This window comes from Pongo abelii, chromosome 11, assembly GCF_028885655.2.
Source record: "Pongo abelii isolate AG06213 chromosome 11, NHGRI_mPonAbe1-v2.0_pri, whole genome shotgun sequence".
NCBI lineage: Eukaryota > Metazoa > Chordata > Mammalia > Primates > Hominidae > Pongo > Pongo abelii.
Genome location: NC_071996.2, coordinates 135,749,995 through 135,770,604, shown reverse-complemented (window position 1 = coordinate 135,770,604; position 20,610 = coordinate 135,749,995). Strand labels below are relative to the sequence as shown.

Sequence of the window (20,610 nt, the reverse complement as noted above, 5' to 3'; positions counted from 1 at the left end):
TCTGTATGCAGCTGCCATGGGAAACCTCTTTCCATTCCTTGAACAGATCTTCCCTCAAGCCATTTAGATGTTGGCTTGGCTCATACTTTTTCCTATGCTTGGGATAGTCTTAACAGGATCTGCCTATCAAAATCTTCCTTACTTTATTTGGGTCAACTGAAAGAGAATACCCAAATGAGAAGAGATTCCTCGACCCCCCTCCCCCCATTTCCTCCACCTGTCTGCCTCCTCCAACTCCCCACTACCCCTCAACCGTTTTCTCCACCTGCACTGTAAAGCACCTACTCCACACCTGTTGCTGCCTACCGTGGTCTTTCTTCAGAGCTCTCATCACTACCAGATATCACGGCATATCTCTATCGGCTTGTGTGTTTGTTATCTGTCTCTCTCCCTACCATGTAAGCTCTAGCAAATAAGGCCTTCTTGTGTAATGTTCACTGTTGTATGCCCAGGGCCTGGAATAGTGCCTGGCACATAATAGGGCCTCAAGAAGTACTTGTTGAATGAATGAATCAATAGTCGGTTTGTCTTTTCCCTCTGGTAAAGGACCCACTTTCTTTTTCCTTTTAGAACTGCTCCTTCCCTTCCTGGTGGAGCTGTCTTTTAACAGGCCCTGCCCTCCCTACCAGGTTTACCAGAGAGTTGGTCAGATGACTAAGGCTGTTAGAACTGTACCTTAAATGAGGGAGGGTAGTTAGGTTATAAACTGAAGATTTATTCTTGATCATACTGTAAATCATCTATCAAATATAGTGTATGTGAAAATAAAAATATACACATACATACAAGAGTATATACATATGTACATACTTACATATACATGTATGTGTGTATGAAAATATACAAAATGAACAAATTACAAAAAAAGAGTATACATGTAAAATAAGTATATAGGCTTATTGGCTCATGCCTATAATCCCAGCACTTCATGAGGTCGAGGCTGGCGGATCACCTGAGGTCAGGAGTTTGAGACCAGCCTGGCCAACATGGCAAAACCCCGTCTCTACTAAAAATAAAAATTAGCCAGGCATGGTGGCACACACCTGTAGTCCCAGCTACTCGGGGCTGAGGCAGGAGAATTGCTTGAACCTTGGAGGCAGAGGTTGTAGTGAGCTGAGACTGTGCCACTGCATTTCAGCCTGGGCAACAGAGCAAGGCTCTGTCTCGAAAAACTAAAATAATAAAATAAAATAAGTATACAGTTTAAAGGTACACAATGGGCAGAGAGAAGCACATGGAAGATACAAGCATAGTGTTGAATTTGCTTCAGTTGAACAATACACTTGATAAATGATATGAACTTCAGGAAAGAGGGTCTCTCTCCTGGGATCCCAGGCACTAAGGACCACATAAACCTGGAGCTGCCAGGAAACATCTATGCTACATAATCATGCCAATACAGAAAATAATAGTCTAAGAAAGAAAAGAAGAATTATGACCTCATTTGAACTTCAGGATCCAGCTGAGCCTGAAACTAGTCTACCTGTGGACTTGGCAGTTAATGAGTGGATCAATTCCCTTTCCATTATGACTCACTGACAGAGTCTTGACTCATACCCAAGTTGGCTCAGAAGAACTTATTAACACAGTACCATTTGCTCCTTTGGTGACCTGAATGATCAGTCCTAAGGTATCACACATTTTATCTGCAAACTGTGTAGCTACTTATTATCCTCCTACTCCTTCACTGGGGGATAATTCTTCCCTCAGTTTTTAAAATGGAAAAATGCTTAAACATGGGGTGCTTAAAAAAAGGGGTTCAGGCAAGGAAAAGAATTTAAGATTCCCTATTTTTCATCTGGTATGACACTCAGAGACCACCTTCCTACAGGGCATTCTTCGGGTTTTTCCACCCAATCCTGTAGCTGTAATACATAAAGGAATACTTAAGTCCACTTAAGAGATCCTGGCTGCGATGGGGTAACATAACAGATCTGTTTCCCACAGAGGAGAGGGCTGTCTGGAAAGCTGAGAGGAACCAGCATGACGCCAAGCTTAGCTGCCTCATTCTGACAGGCACGCAGCTGTGTCGCTGGGTCACTGGGAGCAGTGAAACCTGCCCTGCGATCGAGGAACTGAACTTTACGTGAATTCAGCCAAGAGTCTCAGACGGCTCAACTTCCAGTTTTGATATTTCAAGTATCTAAAACCAACACTTAGAGAAGGTAAAATAAAGTGTCTTCTTTTGAAGTCAGCATTATAATATATTGGCCTAACAGGTAAATATTGACTGAAGGACAAGAGAGAGGATTATTACATCATGATATAAACCATAATTTTAAATTCAGTCTCTGTGTTACTACACATGAACTTTCTGTCCTTAGTCAAAATTGACAAACTGACAAAGAGTTCATTACAGGAGATAAAATATGAAGAAGGCCAATCAAAACATATTCAAGAGGCTTAAATTTCACTCAGAATTCCCAGCAGAGCCTCTGAAACCAGCAAAGAGAAGCTCTCTTATTCTCTGCTTTGAATCTTTTTTATGGAAACCCTAAGTAAATATTTTATTATATATGTTTACATAACGTGAACTTGCAGAACTCTTGAGGTGGTGGCACTGAACGTTTTATTCTATGAAACAGAAACTATAAATCCAAAAGTCACATGGCATATGCTGCCAAAATGTTTAAGACAAATTTGATATTTTAAAAGATACTGTCTTTCATATAAAAGCATTCTTGTAAAATATTTTTAAATTTAAAACTTTCATCTGCCAGGGAGTAGGTGAGCCTGTGTGCTTAAAGAGCAGTTAGAGCAGAGAGAGGAAGGATCCCCTGGGCAGCCGGGTCTGGCTCACTTTGCCCAGGGTCCACAAACTTAGATGAGTACAAACACTCCTTTGAATGAACTTGACAGGACATCAGAACTGCTTCATCCAATTAAAACACTAATAGATTATAAAGCAGGATTCAGAAACCATCTCTTTAAAGCCAGCCTTCCAACCAGTGTAGCCACTTCCCCACAGTGTCCCTGCCAGGTGGCCCCTGCTATATCCTCAAGGGTGGGAAGCTGACATCTTCTTGAAGCCACCTGCTCTCTTTCTGAAGAGTTCTGGTAGGGGAAGTGCTTCCTCACATGGATCCTCTAGTTTATGCCCGCACTAGACATCTGTGAGTGAGGACCCATCCATTTAAGGAGCTCTCGGTCTAATGGGGCCACACATACACCCATGTGATAACTCAAGTGTATGGGAGTAAGCTAAGCTGCAATCAGTGAGGACATCTGAAAGTGTTTTGTGATCCATAACAGCTACATAAATGTAACACAGACAATGATGATCATAAAAATAATAAAGACCTGTAATCCCAGCACTTTGGGAGGCTGAGGTGGGCGGATCACCTGAAGTCAGGAGTTCGAGACCAGCCTGGCCAACATGGTGAAACCCCATCTCTACTAAAAAGTACAAAAATTAGCCAAGTGTGGTGGTGCACGCCTGTAGTCCCAGCTACTTGGGAGGCTGAGGCAGGAGAATCACTCGAACCCGGGAGGTGGAGGTTGCAGTGAGCCGAGATCATGCCACTGCACTCCACCCTGAGCAAGAGTGAGACTCCGTCTCACGAAGAAGAAAAATAATAATAATAATAATAAAGATAGCAGGAGTGATCATTTATTAAATGTCTCCTCTGTGCTAGGGGCTCCATACACAAGCTAACTTTACAGCTATGCAAATTGTTTTGCACAGATGAATTATCTGAGATGCAGAGAGTTTCTCAGTCACTTTTCCAGTTACCTGGCTAAAAAGTAAGAAATCCCAGACTCAAAACCAGGTTGGGTTCAGATCCTTTGCTCCTTTTATTACCCCTCGCCATACACTGTCACTGCAACTCCAGAAGAAGATGATACAACCCAATTTTTCATCTCAGTGGGCCACAGCTCAAAATCCCTCCCTATCTCTCATAACTCCATGGAAGCCACATTCTCAGCTTTGGATTCAGAAGTTCTGGCAGAGACTCTTTCCAGCCATGTTCACAGCCACACTCCTGTCCTTACAGGCTCTTTTGGTTCCCGTTGTCAGTCTCCTTGACCACTTGTAGCAGGGCCTGATTACAGAACAACCACTAAGCCATTAGCTCCAGTTCTATTTAATTAGATGAACAAGCTCTTTAAAATCTAAACCACTCCTTTCTAAATTTCTAGCTTATAGTCATTTTTAGCTGGTAGTACAGAGACTGTCTGAACGACTCAAGAGGCCTGTGCCAGGAATGAGCACAACCAGGGTGGCCACCTACTATAGGTGGGGCCTTCCCTTACCAGCAGTGAGATAAGGCCTTCCAGACTTGGGTCACTTCATTCACTTTTACCCATTGCTGAGACTGGACAGTGGTCACAGTGGTGACAGAGGCTCTTCTTGACATCAGCAGGACACTCCTCACATAAAACAATATTATGTGTTGTGATAGATATTTGTTCCCCCCGGTCTCCCCACTCCCTACCAATTCACAGGTTGAAATTTAATCCCCAATGTGACAGCATTAGGAGGCGGACCTCTGGAAGGTTATCAGGCCTCAGAGGTAGATCCCTCACAAATAGGATTAGCGCCTTATAAAAGGGACCCCAGACAGCTCTCTCATTCTTTCTACTATGTAAGGACGCAATGAGAAGGTGCTGTTCTATGAACCACAAAGTGGGCTGTCACTAGACACTGGATCTGCCAGCATCTTGATCTTGGACCTCCCAGCCTCAAGGACTGTGAGGAATAAATCTGTTGTTTTAGTTCTTTATGCCACCTAGTCTACAGTATTCTGTTATAGCAGCCTGAATGGACTAAGGCACATGTGATGCCTGGAAAGCCTTTTGATATACTTCATCAGCAAAAAATAACTGCTTTGTCTAGGTCACTAATAACCTCTGTGCACTAAACCAAACCTTTGTAGGCCTGACCTTATAGCAGCATCCGAAGCCTGGTGATTCTGCACCCTCCCCAACCCAGCACCTTGAGACACTCCTCCTTAGCTCTGGGCCCCACTCCGGGTGTCTAAGCTCCATGTCTGCTCCTCTTGGAGTTTCTCTGCCTCTCCGTGTCCCTCGCGTGTGGCGTGCCAAGCCTCTGTGCTCTGCCCCAGGCTGCTTTCTCTTTAAATTCTACCTCTTCTCTCTAGATTGTCTCATCTACTTCCGGGGATTCAAACCTCACTTCCGTGCTTTGGTCTTCTAATTGTGTATCACCAGCCTAGACTTCTGTGAGCTTCAGATTGATGTGTACAAAGTCTACTGAGAATTGTCACTCAGCTGTCCCACGGTCACATCACACACATACCTCCGTAAGCCCCTACTGTCAGCAAAACCATTTCTCTCCCTGTGTTTCCTGTCCCAGGAAGTGGGATCACCTCCATTAAACCAAAAGTGATACCCATGCTTGCCTAAACCAAGAAGAAACCTGGGACTTTCTCAGGCCTGTGTCGATCAATCATTCTGACTCTCCCTTCCATACATCTCTCACATCTGCCCATATGTCTTCCTTTCCGCCACTGTCACCTTGGCCAAGGCCACCATGGCTTCTTCTAAGAAATATCTAACAACCTCCTATTGCTCTCCCTGCCATTTCTCAAACTCATTTTCCATAGTGAAGACAGTGCCCTTTCCAAACACAAATCTGCCTGTCGCCTCACCATCTACACCCTCCAGAGGCCCTGCTGCCCTGAGCATGCAGCCCAGACCTGGCTTCCGTGGCCTGCCTGGCCTGGCTTTTGCCCACCCATCTCATCCCACGGTCTTGTTTCTTCCTCTCCTCCCCTGCACACCATCCTCTAGCACCACTTCACAAGGAGCTGATACCAGCCCAACTGCTCATCATGTGGGTCTGCTCTGTGCATGTTTTGACTCTCCTGGGCCTTATCCCTTAAATGACAGTTACACCCCCAAGACACTGTGATGGGGCTCCCATGCTCACACCCAGGGGTCTCCCCACGGTTCTATTCCTCTTCCTGGCAACCCCCAAGGGTCCTTCAAACTACCACCTAAAGTCATTTCCTCCGGCATGCCTGCCCTGATGACCTAGACCAGGCTCAATCCCTTCTGTGTCTTCCTACAGCTTCTCAACTCTTTCACCCCCATTTACTACATGTGGATCATGAACTACCTCCTGACTCTCTGTAATCAGCATGATGGGCAGGAAAAGGGCTGGGCCCACAGTGATTGACATTTACTGAATGAAAAAGAAAGTAACAAAAAATATAGGGCAGGCCCCCCGCTGCTCTGGGCTGAAAGGATTGTAAACCCTGCCTAACTGCCCATGCAGGTGCTGAGCCCTCTCCACACCAGGTCTGCAAGAGAGCACCCAGCCTGTGCCTGCATATGTATACCTCAGGTGACTTAAAATTCACTGCTGTCTGGTGAAGCCCATTACGTCCTCAGGTAAAGTGGCAATTATTATTTTTTTTTTCTCTCTTTTAAAGCCAAAATATGTCTCCCTAGAGTTTCCACTTATTGGCTCCAGTTCTGGCTCATAAGGGTGCCCAGAACAAGCCCATCTCCTTGGAAGACAGCAATCTGGCTAAGAGAAAGAAGTGAAGCAGGGCTAGGTGCTTTTAGGGTAGCATCAGCTTTACTTACTGAGACAGCCAGCATATGGCCCCTGGGACTTTTCTCCTTCAGGCTAAACAACCACATGGTTTGGCTTTCAATTACCTTATAATCTTCCTAATAACCATCTTCATTCATTCAATCAGCCAGGCAACAAATACTTATTAAGCTCCTACTATGTACCAGTCCTTTTCTAGGCACTGCAGACATACAAGAAAACTGATGAGGTCCCTTCTCATGTCAAGCTTCCAGTCTAGTGGGGAGAGAAAGGCAACAAGCAAACAAACAAATGACAAGATTACTTAGATAGTAAAAAGGACTTTGCAGAAAATAAAACAGAGAATGTCTGGAGCCTATTTTAGAGTTCATTAGTAATGAAAACGTGTCTCTGAGGACTGAGACCTGTGGGTCTAAACAAGACCATGTCATGTGATGACTTGGGGGACAGCATCCCAGGCAGGAGGGCCAGAGCGAAGGACGGGGGATGGGCGCAAGCTTGCTGTGTCTAAGGAATAAAGATGGCTGGAAAGCAGGAAAGAACTGGAAGCAGGGAGGCTAGTGAGGTGGATGGGCCCTGAGGAGAGCTGCCCTGCTGGGTCAGGATGAGGCATTCTTTACGTCAAGTGCAATGGGAAGCCACCAGGGAGTGCTAAGTGGAAAGGTAACTTGAATGTACCATACTCACTTTCTCACTTTGCCACCTCACCCACTCTGCAGACCATGGCTCTATTAATGCCATCGGCAGTCATACCGAACAAAAACAAAGAGCCTGAAGACCACAATCAGAAGTACAACCTGCTGGACACCCTGACAGATAGAACAGATGTTGGATTTCCTGTCCCTCAGGTTGGTTTCCATCCAGTCTATGATGGGAACACAATGCTCTGGCTTGGGTCACCCCTCTTGACCCTGTGGCCAGTTTTCCCAACACAGGAGCCTCAACAGAGATACAAAACAGTATTCTGGAAGCTCAGAAAAGGTAATCCAACCAAGAGGGCTTAGCGAAAGGGACGTTCCACTGTTCAAACAGCACCAGCGATGAGGGGCCTTACTTAGGGCAGCTCATGCAGCCAGGATGCGGGCCCTGGCCTTAGCATGATCCTACTGAATTTTGGAGACAGACTCAATTGGGCTTGGATCACCTTGTGGCCACACAATAAACTCCACCTTTTACTTGGGATAAGCACATTCCCTCTGAGAAACACTGATTGGGTTGCTAGGTAAGAGGGACAACTCAAACGCTGGCATCTTCCAGTTCCATGTGGTATTCGTTATGTAATCTCAGACAAAAGCTGACCACCAGTATAGCAAGCCATGGCAGCACTCCATGGCCATGACGTGGTGATGGTTTGAGGATATTTTACAAACTTAAGAGAAGCTGAAGTGAAAAAAAAAATCTGGGGTAAGTAAATCTGAATGAAATGCAGGAACCCACCATGAGGAGGGGGTAGCATAGGATGACTTCTTCTTAGGTCTCCCCAAAGGTCAGGATTTGAAAAGTCTGGATTTTCTTCTTCTTTTTTCCTCTTTGCCATCCAGCAAGAGGTTAATGAGGACCTTTAGTTGCAAACTCCTTAACTGGTGAGCTCATCTTCTGGAACTAAGCAGCTTCAAGAACCTTTTCCCTTCATTATTACTAAGGGCTCTATCAATCTGCAAGTATTCAACTAAACTGCCCACAAAGCCATTTTTGTCATGTTCAATGTAATTCTCAGGCATCTAAGTTTAAATTTATATGAACAGCACGGATGAGGAACACCCAGGTAGTAAATTCCACTTTTTCTCTTCCAAATGACTTGAGCAATGGCCTTCTTCATTAACAGGAAAGAGAATGAGGAGCTGAACTTGTGAGGCTGGCGCACTCAACGTCTGGGAATTCCCAGGCGTTTCAGCAGTGAGTGGGGAAAGCCCAGGTCAGCCGGTCAAGCCTGGGACAGAGCACAGGCTCCAGAGAAGCTCTGAGAGCAGCAGGGCAGGCACTTGGTCCTTACTCAAAGCCAAAAGACAGTGAAGTCCTAGGGACTGCGAAGGACCCTAGAAGGTCATTATAAAGTGAGCAGGTCAAAGTAATAAGGCCTGGGGTATAGGTGGGTTGGCAATGGAGCAGGACTGGCTGTGGAATGAGGGATACAGGGGCTAGGTGATGGGAACAATGGGTTTCATTATACTCTTCCTTCTACTTTTGTGCATGTTCAAAATTCTTCATCCGAAAAAAAGAGAAGAGGCAGGACTGAAGCCAAGAAAAGAAAAAAGTTTGAAAAGGACAAATCCAGTTAAGTAAAACTAGCTCAAAGTTTTAAAACAACAACAAGCCAATAGAGGCAGAAGTTGAAGGTTACTGCTAAGAAAGAGCAGAATAAAAATGTCCTCAGTGATGATCTTTAGAGGCAGCAGATACAGGGATTGTTCCTTTATCCATTACACACTTTTGTAACGTTTTCAGTTTTCAAAGGCGGGAAAAGCAATAAGGATAAAAAGTATAAAATAAAAAATGCAAACCCTGCTTTAAAATATCTGGAGAAAAATATATGAAGAACGTAACAATGGTTTTGAGTGACAGGATTTTGAATTTTTCTTTTTGCTTAGATGTAAACTTTAATTCTTGAATCATAAGTGTGTTACTTGGTAAAGAGTCTTGGATTTTTAAAATAAAACACACCAACAAAACGCTATGTCCACCTCAGCCACCTGTGTACCTCTTGACTTCCCAGCACACACCAAGAAACAGCACTACTGGCCAGCCTGAGCAGGAGGCAGTAAACTGATGCCAGCTTATTGGTCAATTCTCCTGGTGGATTATGGTGACTAAAGCATTTCGCAGGCAAGCTCTATAAAGGTGAACTTAGTAAATGAAGTAGCAGAGAACTGGGCATACTTCTTCTGAACAGGAAACAACTATTTTCATGCCAGAAATGTAATTGCAGTAGGCAGCAGGTCATGGCATGTGTCGTCATCTCTTTTATGGGCTTCGGCACATATGGCCAGTATGGGGACCTAGTCTTTCTTATGTCTGAGGCTGTGCAGGGAATGCGTGTGTGGAATCCCAGCACAATGGTTTCCCCCAGGTCTAGGTCTAAAAACAGAATTGTGGCGTATTTTCATTCATTTGTGGATTTTTCTATTTTTTAAAACTCCCAGCCAGGCATGGTGGCTCACGCCTACAATCCCAGCACTTTGGGAAGCTGAGGCGGGTGGATCACCTGACGTCAGGAGTTGGAGACCAGCCTGACCAACATAGAGAAACCCCATCTCTACTAAAAACACAAAATTAGCCAGGCCTGGTGGTGCATGCTTGTAATCCCAGCTACTCAGGAGGCTGAGGCAGGAGAATCGCTTGAACCCGGGAGGCAGAGGTTGCCGTGAGCCAAGATAGCACCATCGCACTCCAACCTGGGCAACAAGAGCAAAACTCCATCTCAAAAAGAAAAAAAAAAAATAGTCCCTCTATTAACAAGACATAATTACTAGTCTCTACCAGCCAAATATACAAGAGATATATAATTTCAATGTTTTAAAGAAATATAAAACAACTATGTGTATTAAAATGCCTATAAACTAAATGTTAACTGTTAACTGCTTAATCCAATCCCAGCATTCCTTACATCAGAAATTGAAAGAACTTTCATATTTACCTAGAATTCTGAAAGGCAAAAGCTTACCGCTTTATATTCCGGTGACAAAAACCTTTAGTGGCTTTTCTCTCACACTGGAGATACCGTTTGGGTTGTTATTTTCTCACCATGCCCAATTAGCTCTTTTGGATCCAATCACTCAGTTTCACTTATTAATTTATTTGCATGAAAGGGAAACCATTTCTGACTCCCCAAGACGTCACAAAAGTTAACAAGAAATTATATACATAATTTATGTATGCCTGTGGTTATGAGAATCCACCATACTGGTGGTCTCATAATAATGGCATATTGACTGCTTACTTTTTAAAGCACTTCATTATATTAATTCATTTAATCTTCCAATGCTATGAGACGAATCTCTTTCTACAGATAAAGAAACTGAGACCCAGGGAGGTCAGACACCTTGCATCAAGGTCTGACTCCAAAACCGGAGCTCCTAACCACTGCATTATGGAGATTTGCCCCTTAGCATCAGGTACTTGGCAAACTCATACTTGCTTCTTTTTCAACACCTATAGACTACAAGCGCTCTCAATTTAATTTTAAAAGATTACACATTCATTCTGCAGAACAAACATTTTGATAAGTAGAACAAGTAAGCAGACATAGTATGATTTTCAACATGACTGAAAGTAATTCCTTTACGGAAACAATAAATATTTGTTGAAATGAAAACCTTGTTAAGTAGTCTTTTAACTACTGGTCACTTTCTATTTCTGAGTTGTCCATATATCAGTTAGTTATAACTCAATTTCCTGGGTTTTTTTGTTTGTTTGTTTGTTTTTGAGACAGGGTCTTGCTCTGTCACCCAAGTTGGAGTGCAGTGGCACGATCATGGCCCGCTGCAGCTTCCACCTCCTCGGGCTCAAGTGATCCTTCCACTTAAGCCTCCTGAGCAGCTGGGGCTACAGGCATGCACCATCATGCTCAGCTAATTTTTTAATTCTTTGTAGAGACGGGGTCTCACTATGCCCAGGCTGGGCTCGAACTCCTGGGCTCAAGCAATCCTCCCACCTCGGCCTCCCAAAATGTTGGGGTTACAGGCGTGAGCCACCCCACCTGGCCTTGAACATGACTTTTGTATTTTGTAATAGATATGGATGTGGTATAGTAGGGGAAAGATGTCCTGTTCTCATGACATATGATCAAGTTCACTTGTAGCCTCTCTCACTAAAATGGATTTAAGACTCTTTAGATGCAATATCTCCTGGATGATAACAATAGTTTTATTTATTGTGGCTGGCATATAAATACACTCAATTATTTCTTGATTAAATGAATAATCTTCACAAAAGTTCTATGAGGTAGGTACTATTAATATTTACATTTTACAGATGAAGACATTCAGACTCAGAGAGGTTAAATGATTTGCCCAATGTCACACAGTCAGTAAATGGCAAAGCCAGGATTAGAACATTGTCTGACTCCAGTAACAATATGCTCACCTATCATACCAAAGGACCATACGGTGGTGCAGCCTTTTCCTAAAGCTATGATTAAGAATGTTTCAATCATTATTACAGTTACCAGTATCTCTTAACTTTTTGTTTCATGTCAGCTTTATTGAGATTTCATTAACATACCACACAACTCACTCAAAGTGTGCAACTGAATGGTTTTTAGTATAGGCACAAAGTTGTGCAACCACAACTACAACAAATTTTAGAACATTTTCATCACCCCAGAAAGAAAGCCCATATCTGTTTACAGTCACTCCCTATTGCCTCCCAACCTTCCCAGCCGCAGGCAACTACTAATCTATTTCTGGTCTCTATAGGTGTACCTGTTCTGACATCTCATATTAATGGAATCATACAAAGTGCTCTTTTATGGCTGTCTTCTTTCACCTAGTTTATTTTCAAGGTTCACCCCTGTTGTATCGTGTACTTCGTTTCTTTTTATGAATGAATAATATTCTATTATATGGATATACCATATTAAATTATCCATTCATTGGCTGCAGACACATTTGGGTTGTTTCCATTTTTTTTGTACTCCTTCATTTTTTTAAAATAAAATTTTTTATTAAGGCATGAAATACATAAAGCATACAAACATTAAGCATACAGTTCAATGAAGTTTTACAAAGTAAATATACTTAGGTAACCACCACCCAGTTCCAAGAAATAGAACGTATGCAGAATTCCAGAAGCTTTTCTCATGCCTCCTCCCAGTCTTTACAGTCACCAAAGATAATTACTTTTCTGACCTCTATATAATCATTGATCAGTTTCACCTTTCTTTGTATTTTACATAACTAGATTCATATGGTATATATCTATTTTTTGTCTGGCTTCTTTTGCTCAACATAGCGTTTTTGATATTCATCATGTTGTGTTTTGAATTTGCTTCACTCTGTTGCTATATAATATTCCATTGTAAGAGTATACCCCAATTTATTAATTTTATTGTTATCAGGCACTTAGATTGTTTTTGGTTTTTTGTTATTATGAGTGATGGTGCGATGAATGTTCCTGTACATATATACACTTTTCTATGGGGTATATACTTAAGACTAAAACTGCTGGGCCATGAGTTATGAATCCACCCAGCTTTATTACATATTGTACAATGGTTCCCAAAGTAGTTGTGGCAACTTACACTCCTACTAGCAGTATATGAGAGTTCTAATTGCTCCACACCCTCACTAACATTGTCAGCTTTAAAAACTTTTAGGTATTGTGGTGGGAACATAATAGTATCTTATTGTGGTTTTCATCTCCATTTTCCCTCTGGACTTAAGATATTTTCATGTGTTTGACCATTGGTTATCTTCTTTTATGAAGTGCCTCTTCAAGTCTTTATATAATACATTGGTAAGAGTCATGTGCTGGATATATGTATTACAAATATCTTCTCCCACTCTGTGGCTTGCCTTTTCAACAATTTTTTTTTCTTTTAAGACAGAGTCTCACTCAGTTGCCCAGGCTGGAATGCAGTGGTGCAATCTCAACTCACTGCAACCTCCACCTCCCGGGTCAAGTGATTCCCGTGCCTTAGCCTTCCCAGTAGCTGGAATTACAGACATGTATGACCACGCCCGGCTAATTTTTATATTTTTAGTAGAAAGAGGTTTTTACCATGTTGGCCAGGCTGGTGTCGAACTCCTCACCTCAAGGGATCCACCTGCCTGCACCTTCCAAAGTGGTGGGATTACGGACATGAACCACCGCACCCTTTTCAACAATCTTAATGATGTCTTTCGATGAACGCATGTTCTTAATTTTAATAAAATCTAATTTATCAGCCTTTTACTTTAAAGCTTATGCTTTTTGTGCTCCACTTAAAAAATCTTTGCCTACACCAAGGTCATAAGGTTATTTTTCTTATGTTATCTTTAGAAGTGCTAATGTGTTACTTTCATACTCAGACCTATGAGCCACATGGAATTCATTTTTATGTGTGGTATAAGGTAGGGGTCAAAACCAATTTTTTCCCCATATGGCTATCCAACCCATCTAGTACCTTTTATTGATAAAACCATCTTTTCCTCACTACACAGCAGTAACATCTTTGCTAAAAACCATGTGGTTGTATATACATGTGGGTCTGTTTCTGTATTCTCTATTCTAGTCTTACCTTGACTTCTGAGCAGCAGCTGAACATTATTATTTCAGCATAACCCTTACTACAATTCCATGGCAACTTTTTTGGTCTCACTCTGTCGCCCGGGCTGGAGGACAGTGGTGCAATCATGGCTCACCGCAGCCTTGACCTCCTGGGCTCAAACGATCCTCCCACCTCTCAGCTTCTTGAGTAACTAGGACTATAGATGTGCACCACCACATCCAGCTAATTGTTGTAATTTTTGTAGAGATGGGGTTTCACCATGTTGCCGAGGCTGGTCTCAAATTCCTGGGCTCAAGCAATCCTCCCATCTCGGCCTCCCAAAGTGTTGGGATTACAGGCGTGAGCCATGGTGGCCCATGCAAATTTTAATCTTTCTGATTTTATATTAATAATAACTTTCACTAAACACTTACATTTTGTCTAGCACCATTCTAAGTGCCAGGGATTATCTCATTTAGTCTTCCCCATAATTCTGAGTTAGATATTATTATTCCCCTTGATGTCAGGGAACATTGAGGTAAGAAGAGGTTAATTCTCTCCTCTGGAATATGGACTGTGTCCCTTCTCATTTTGTTGTTATACAAACTACTTTTGTGGAGAAGGATCAGAAGTATATGCAACTTTAGGCAGTTACTGTAAATATCTTTAAAGCTAAGTTGTGTTTATGCAACAATAGGCATAAATAAAGCTTAGCTCTTTTAGTTTTTCATATAGTCAGTAATTTGGAACTGGAAGACACTTGAGAAACTGTCTAGTTCAAACCACCATTTTATAGCTGAGGAAAGAGAATTTCAGAGTAATCACAGAAATGCCCAAATTTCCATGACGCAGTAGAGGCAAAGATGAGACAAGAACCCAGTTCTCCTGCTCCTATTGCAGTGCTCTTTCTGGTATACCACAACTGTCTCTCATCACGCAGTGAGTGTGTTGGATCACTGGGACTTCTTAACTGGCTTCCAGGTTTACCTTGGTGCCAGATACTTGAGGATGCCTGACTGGTGGGTGCCAGATTATCTTGGCTTTCATGAGCAAGGAAACTGGAACCAATCAGTAGAGCTGGAAGCTGATGAACACACAACAGTCCAAATTCGGTTTAACAAGGTGCACTGAGACATCCATGAAAAAGAGAATTTCCAAAGCCCAGACCCCACAGAAATCAAGCTAGCAAGATTTGAATGGAACATAGGAATAAGACTTAGAGGGTGGAGCTGCCTCTCCACTTAATCTTTCCACTTAGATTCTGTGTCCTCAAAAAGGAACTCACTGGCAAGCATCCCAGAAGCCCACTTCCATGCCAGAGCCCTCGCATGACTATTCAGTTATTTGGATTTTTTGAGTCAAGGTACAATTCAGTAAAAAATGATCATACAACAAGGACAGTTAAAATTGTTCACTCACCGGCTGGGTGCAGTGGCTCACGCCTGTAATCCCAGCACTTTGGGAGACCAAGGCGGGTGGATCACCTGAGATCAGAAGTTCGAGACCAGCCTGGCCAACATGGTGAAACCATGTTGTAAAAATACAAAAATTAGCTGGGTGTGGTGGCAGGTGCCTGTAGTCCCAGCTTCTAGGGAGGTTGAGGCAGCAGAATCACTTGAAGCTGGGAGGCGGAGGTTGCAGTGAGCAAAGATTGCGCCATTGCACTCCAGCCTGGGCGACAGAGCAAGACTCGGTCTTAAAAAAAAAAAAAAAATTGTTCACTCGTCAGTGCCCCAGATGAATGAAGAAGACATGCATTTCCTTATGAGCTGACAGATCTACAGAATTTCCCATTTCTCTTCCCAGGTTCATTATCAAGGGCCCTACTACAAAAATAAGGTTTGACTGAGATCAAGTACTTGAGTTGCCTGGAATCTGCCTGAGGTTAGAATGCCCTCTGACATAAAATACTGCAAGAGGAAAATATTCAGTGTTTCAAAGTGGGGATTAGAAATAACTTCACAAAGCTGGGCGCGGTGGCTCAGGCCTGTAATCCCAGCACTTTGGGAAGCCGAGGTGGGTGGATAACCTGAGGTCAGGAGTTCCAGACCAACCTGGCCAACATGGTGAAACCCCGTTTCTGCTAAAAATACAAAAATTAGCCGGGCACAGTGGCATGTGCCTGTAATCCCAGATACTCAGGAGGCTGAGGCGGGAGAATTGCTTGAAACCGGGAAGCAGAGGTTGCAGTGAGCTGAGATCACACCACCACACTCAAGCCTGAGTGACAGAGCAAGACTCCATCTCAAAAAAAAAAAAAAAAAAGAAAGAAAGAAAAGAAATGACTTCGCATGGAAGAGGAACGTAGGAGTAACAGCATTCGAAGCACTGGGCATCATGAAGATGTCAGAGACAAAACCCAGAAATGTATCCAAGCAGAAAATTGCCCTGAAGTGGAATTTTTCTTTTCTTTTTTTGAGACGGAGTTTCACTCTTGTCACCCAGGCTGGAGTACAGTGGTGCGATCTCGGCTCACTGCAACCTCCACCTCCCAGGTTCAACCAATTCTCTCACCTCAGCCTCCTGAGTAGCTGGGATTACAGGCGCCCGCCATGCCCAGCTAATTTTTGTATTTTTAGTAGAGACGGGGTTTCACTATGTTGGCCAGGCTGGTCTCTAACTCCTGACCTCAGGTGATCCACCCGCCTTGGTCTCCCAAAGTGCTGGGATTACAGGCGTGAGCCACTGTGCCCAGCTGGAATTTTTCTTTTCCAAGATCTACTGATGAGTGATCAGGGTTCCCCTCTAAAATACAAAGTGCAGATTTTATCCACTTCAGTGAGCTGAATCCTGAAATGCTGCATTTCAAAAGGATGCCCTTCCTGAAAATTGAAGACTGTACCATGGGAGGCACCTCACATTTAATTAGGAAAGTTTTATCTGTTAGCTGTTGGAAACATAAAAATATGTAGCTTAAAAATAAGATCTACATGCACCATTTAATTTCACAAAAAACTATGCTTTAAATCTACATATAAAGTTGACTTTCATTTTTAAACTGTCACCTGATTTCTGAATTCCGGTCCCTTGGCATTATCTCCATATATCAACTTAACCTCCCAACTACATTCCCAAGAGATGAAAATTAAAAAAAACTTTTTTTTTTTTTTTTTGAGATGAAGTCTTGTTCTGTCACTCAGGCTGGAGCGCAGTGGCGTGATCTTGGCTCACTGTAGCCTCCACCCCCTGGATTCAAGCAATTCTCCTGCCTCAGCCTCCCGAGTAGCTGGGACTACAGGTGTGTGCCAGCAGACTGGCTAATTTTGTATTTTTTAGTAGAGACGGGGTTTCTCCATGTTGGCCAGACTGGTTTCCAACTCCTGACATCAGGTGATCCACCCGCCTCAGCCTCCCAAAGTGCTGGGATTACAGGAATGAGCCACTGTGCCCGGCCTAAAAACAAACTCTAATTTCCAATGTCTCATCAACATGGCATTAAGATCTATCTGCTACCAAAGGAATACTTAGATTTTTATACTATCAAATTTCTATTTCTTTTTTTTTTTAGATGGAGTCTCGCTTTGTCACCCATGCTGGAGTGCAGTGGTGCAATCTTGGCTCACTGCAACCTACGCCTCCCGGGTTCAAGTGATTCTCCTGCCTCAGCCTCCTGAGTATCTGGGATTACAGGCGCGTGCCACCACACCCAGCTAATTTTTATATTTTTAGTAGACACAGGGTTTCACTGTGTTGGTCAGGCTGGTCTCGAATCTTGACCTGGTGATCTGTCCGCCTCGGCCTCCCAAAAGTGCTGGGATTACAGGCATGATCCACCGCACCCAGCCCTCAAATTTCTATTTCGATTTCTCCCAACTTATAGGTGAGCACTGCCACTGAAGAGATACTTGGTGTTTGTTTATTTATTTATTTATTATTTAACAACACCAAGAGATACTTGGTGTTGTTAGAGACAGTCTCACTGTATTGCCCAGCCTGGAGTGCAGTGGCGCCATCTTGGCTCACTGCAGGCTTGAACTTCCAGGCTCAAGTGGTCTTCCCACCTCAGCCTCCCACGTGGCTAGGACTACAGATGCGCATCACTATGCCCAGCTTATTTATTTATTTATTTATTTATTTATTTATTTATTTATTTCATTTTTCTGTAGAGACTGGGTTTTGCTATGTTGCTCAGGCTGGTTTTGAACTCTTGGCGTTAAGTGATCCTCCTACCTTGGTCTCCCAAAATGCCAGGATTATAGGTGTAAGCCACTGCAGCTAGCACTGTACTTGGTGTTTAAAGGCATTTCTTAACTAGTAAGACTATTTGCCAATATAACTAAAGGGAAAAAAAATTGGCTTTTAGATCACAAATTTTGTTTTACTACCATGTTAGGGTTCATTCAGGAAGTTAATTTTATCAGAAAATCAGCACTTATTGAATTTGAAAATAGCAAGGATACAGGCAGGAGGGAGGTGGAGGAAATGACAAGATAAAATGAAGACATGAGCTGCTGTGGAAGCCTGTAGGGATGAAAAGAGAAGAGCAGTGCGGACCACACAAGACACCTGGCAAGGAAATAAGAGGAAGGAAGTGAGCTTCACATGGGCCAATTCACAGAGCTGAAGTAACAGCAGCATGAACATAAGATAAAGCCAATGATCTTATAGGTACCACTGAGACATGACAGATGGAGTGAAACACTTGAATGGAATAAGGGAAAGGTATGCCCAATTCCAAAGAAATAGACTTATTTTAGGAGAGAAAGTGGATGAGATTTATGTCAGGATATAAACCCACAGGCAACCCACAAAACAAAGACAGAAGTACATGGAAATAAAGGGGCAAGGCAAGAACCAGAAAAAGGAGTGAAACACTGAAGGTATGCAATAGGTTGCCTGGCTAGATCTGACTAGACCAAACAGTTTTAAAATGCAGGGTACCAACCAGGAAGTAGAGATATCCAAGGTACTCAGGAAGTAGAGATATCCAAGGAACACCCTGCTCTTAGGAAATAAGCAAAAAAGAGAATTAAATCCAGAAGTAATGATGGTTATTGCTATACCCAAGACATGAAGAATACTTGCTGGTAGGAGAAACAGGAACAATGCATTCTGCTAGGAGGAAAGGAAAGTTCTGCGGAGGTTGATGTTGTTCTTAGGCGATTTCATCTGACAGAAGGAGGCAGGGAGGCAAGACCTTGTAAGCAGAGGGAAAGGAGCAGGCAGAGGCCTGGAGGCAGGAAAGGGCACAGGAGATCAGCAGAGCCTGCAGTGACCAGCCCCCACTGTGCGTGTGTTAAGGGAAGCAGCACTGGGAAGTGGGGTGGCAGGAGAGGAGGCTGAGGACTAATCTTAAAGGGCTTTGGTAACAAAGATCTGCTAAAGAACTGCAGACCTAACCTTTCAAGCAGAAAAGCTACATGATCTGGTCCTTGTGCATGCCACATAGGAAAGGTAACTAGACAGCAAGATGGACGGGAGACAGTGAGGAGGGAGGGAAATTACTGAAAAGACATGACAACAGTCTGGAGAGGAAAAGGAATCAAATGTGATTCCAAGATTACTTTGTAAAACTTTGGTTGATTAGACGCCAGCCGATGCCATCATAAAAGCAAGGGGCGGAGAAGAAACAGGCTCAGAGGGACCCTTGTCCTGCTGCCCCTCCAGCTCTCCCTCCCAGGAAACTCCCAACTTTGGTCTTGAACTCCTGGCCTCAAATGATCCTCCCACCTCGGCCTCCCAAAGTGCTGGATTACAGGTGTGAGCCACCACGCCACGCCTGAAACCTCCAAGAATGGATCACTGCAACCTCTGCTCCCACACCTCGGAGGCTGAGAATTACTGAAGAAAAATCTTATTATCCTCCAGACTTTGTAGGATTCAAACCCAGACATACCTGAGCAGTGTTTGCCAATGCTTTGTCTGATGGATTCCTGGTCAGTTCCCTATACTATCTGTGATGTGTGCGTGACATGGACATATATGTGTGTGTGCGCGTGCGTGTTCATCCACGGTTCCTCGCTTATGATTCCTACAGCCCTTATTACAGTCTTTTGTTAAAATGTTGGGGAGCTTTAGGCCACTGAATCTCTCTGACTTTCTCCTGCCCTCCTTTCACCAGCTTCTTTTTCTCCCCAAGACAGGACTCTAATCTTCCCCTCTTCCCATTAAAATGTTCTCTGACCTACCTTGTCTGACTGTGGGTTGGAAGACTTCCATTTCAAAATGGGTCCTGCCCTATAGCCCGGAAGAGGGAATGCTGCACAGAGAGGCCAAGAAGCATCTGCACAGGCCTTGCTGGGTTTCTCCACTCAGTCTGTCACTGAGATCAAACGCTTTTTGCCCAATCACATTTCTACATGGGTGTCCATGCTTCAATCATGGCTATCGAATGAAGCCTCCATAAAAGGCCCAATAGGACAGGGTTCAGAGAGGTTCTGGAGAGCTGAACACACGGAGGTTCCTGGAGGGTGGCATGCCTGGGGAAGGCATGGAAGCTCCACATCCCTTCCCCCATATCTTGCCCTAGGCAACTGTTTATCTGGATCCTTTGCAATATCTTTTATAATAAACCACTAAACTTAAGCGTTTCCCTGAGTTTTCCGTGAGCCACTCTAGCAAATTTATGAAACTCAAGGAGGGGGTTGCAGGATCCCAAACTTATAGCTGGTCAGTCAGAATCACCAGTAAAACAACCTGGAGCCTGCGACTGGCATCAGAAGTGTGAGGCAGTCTTGTGGGACCAGGCACTCAATCTTTGGGATCTGATGCTATCTCCAGGCAGAGAATATCAGAACTGAACTGGAGGACACCCTGCTGGCATATGCTGCAGAACTAATTGCTTGCTTGGTGTATGGCAAAAAAGCACCCAAGTATTTGGTCATAGCAGTCTTCTGTGTTGATTGTTGCAGGGTGGCATCAGGGGAAAGGCAGTCTGTGTTGTTTTTTCCCACTCAGACTA

General features: G+C 43.5%; 1 protein-coding gene across 2 annotated transcripts in view; it reads right to left on the bottom strand.

Annotated features, from left to right (window-relative positions):
* The window catches only part of DIS3L2 (DIS3 like 3'-5' exoribonuclease 2), a 375,419-nt gene that overhangs the window by 98,989 nt on the left and 255,820 nt on the right, over positions 1-20,610 (bottom strand). The window lies entirely within an intron of this gene.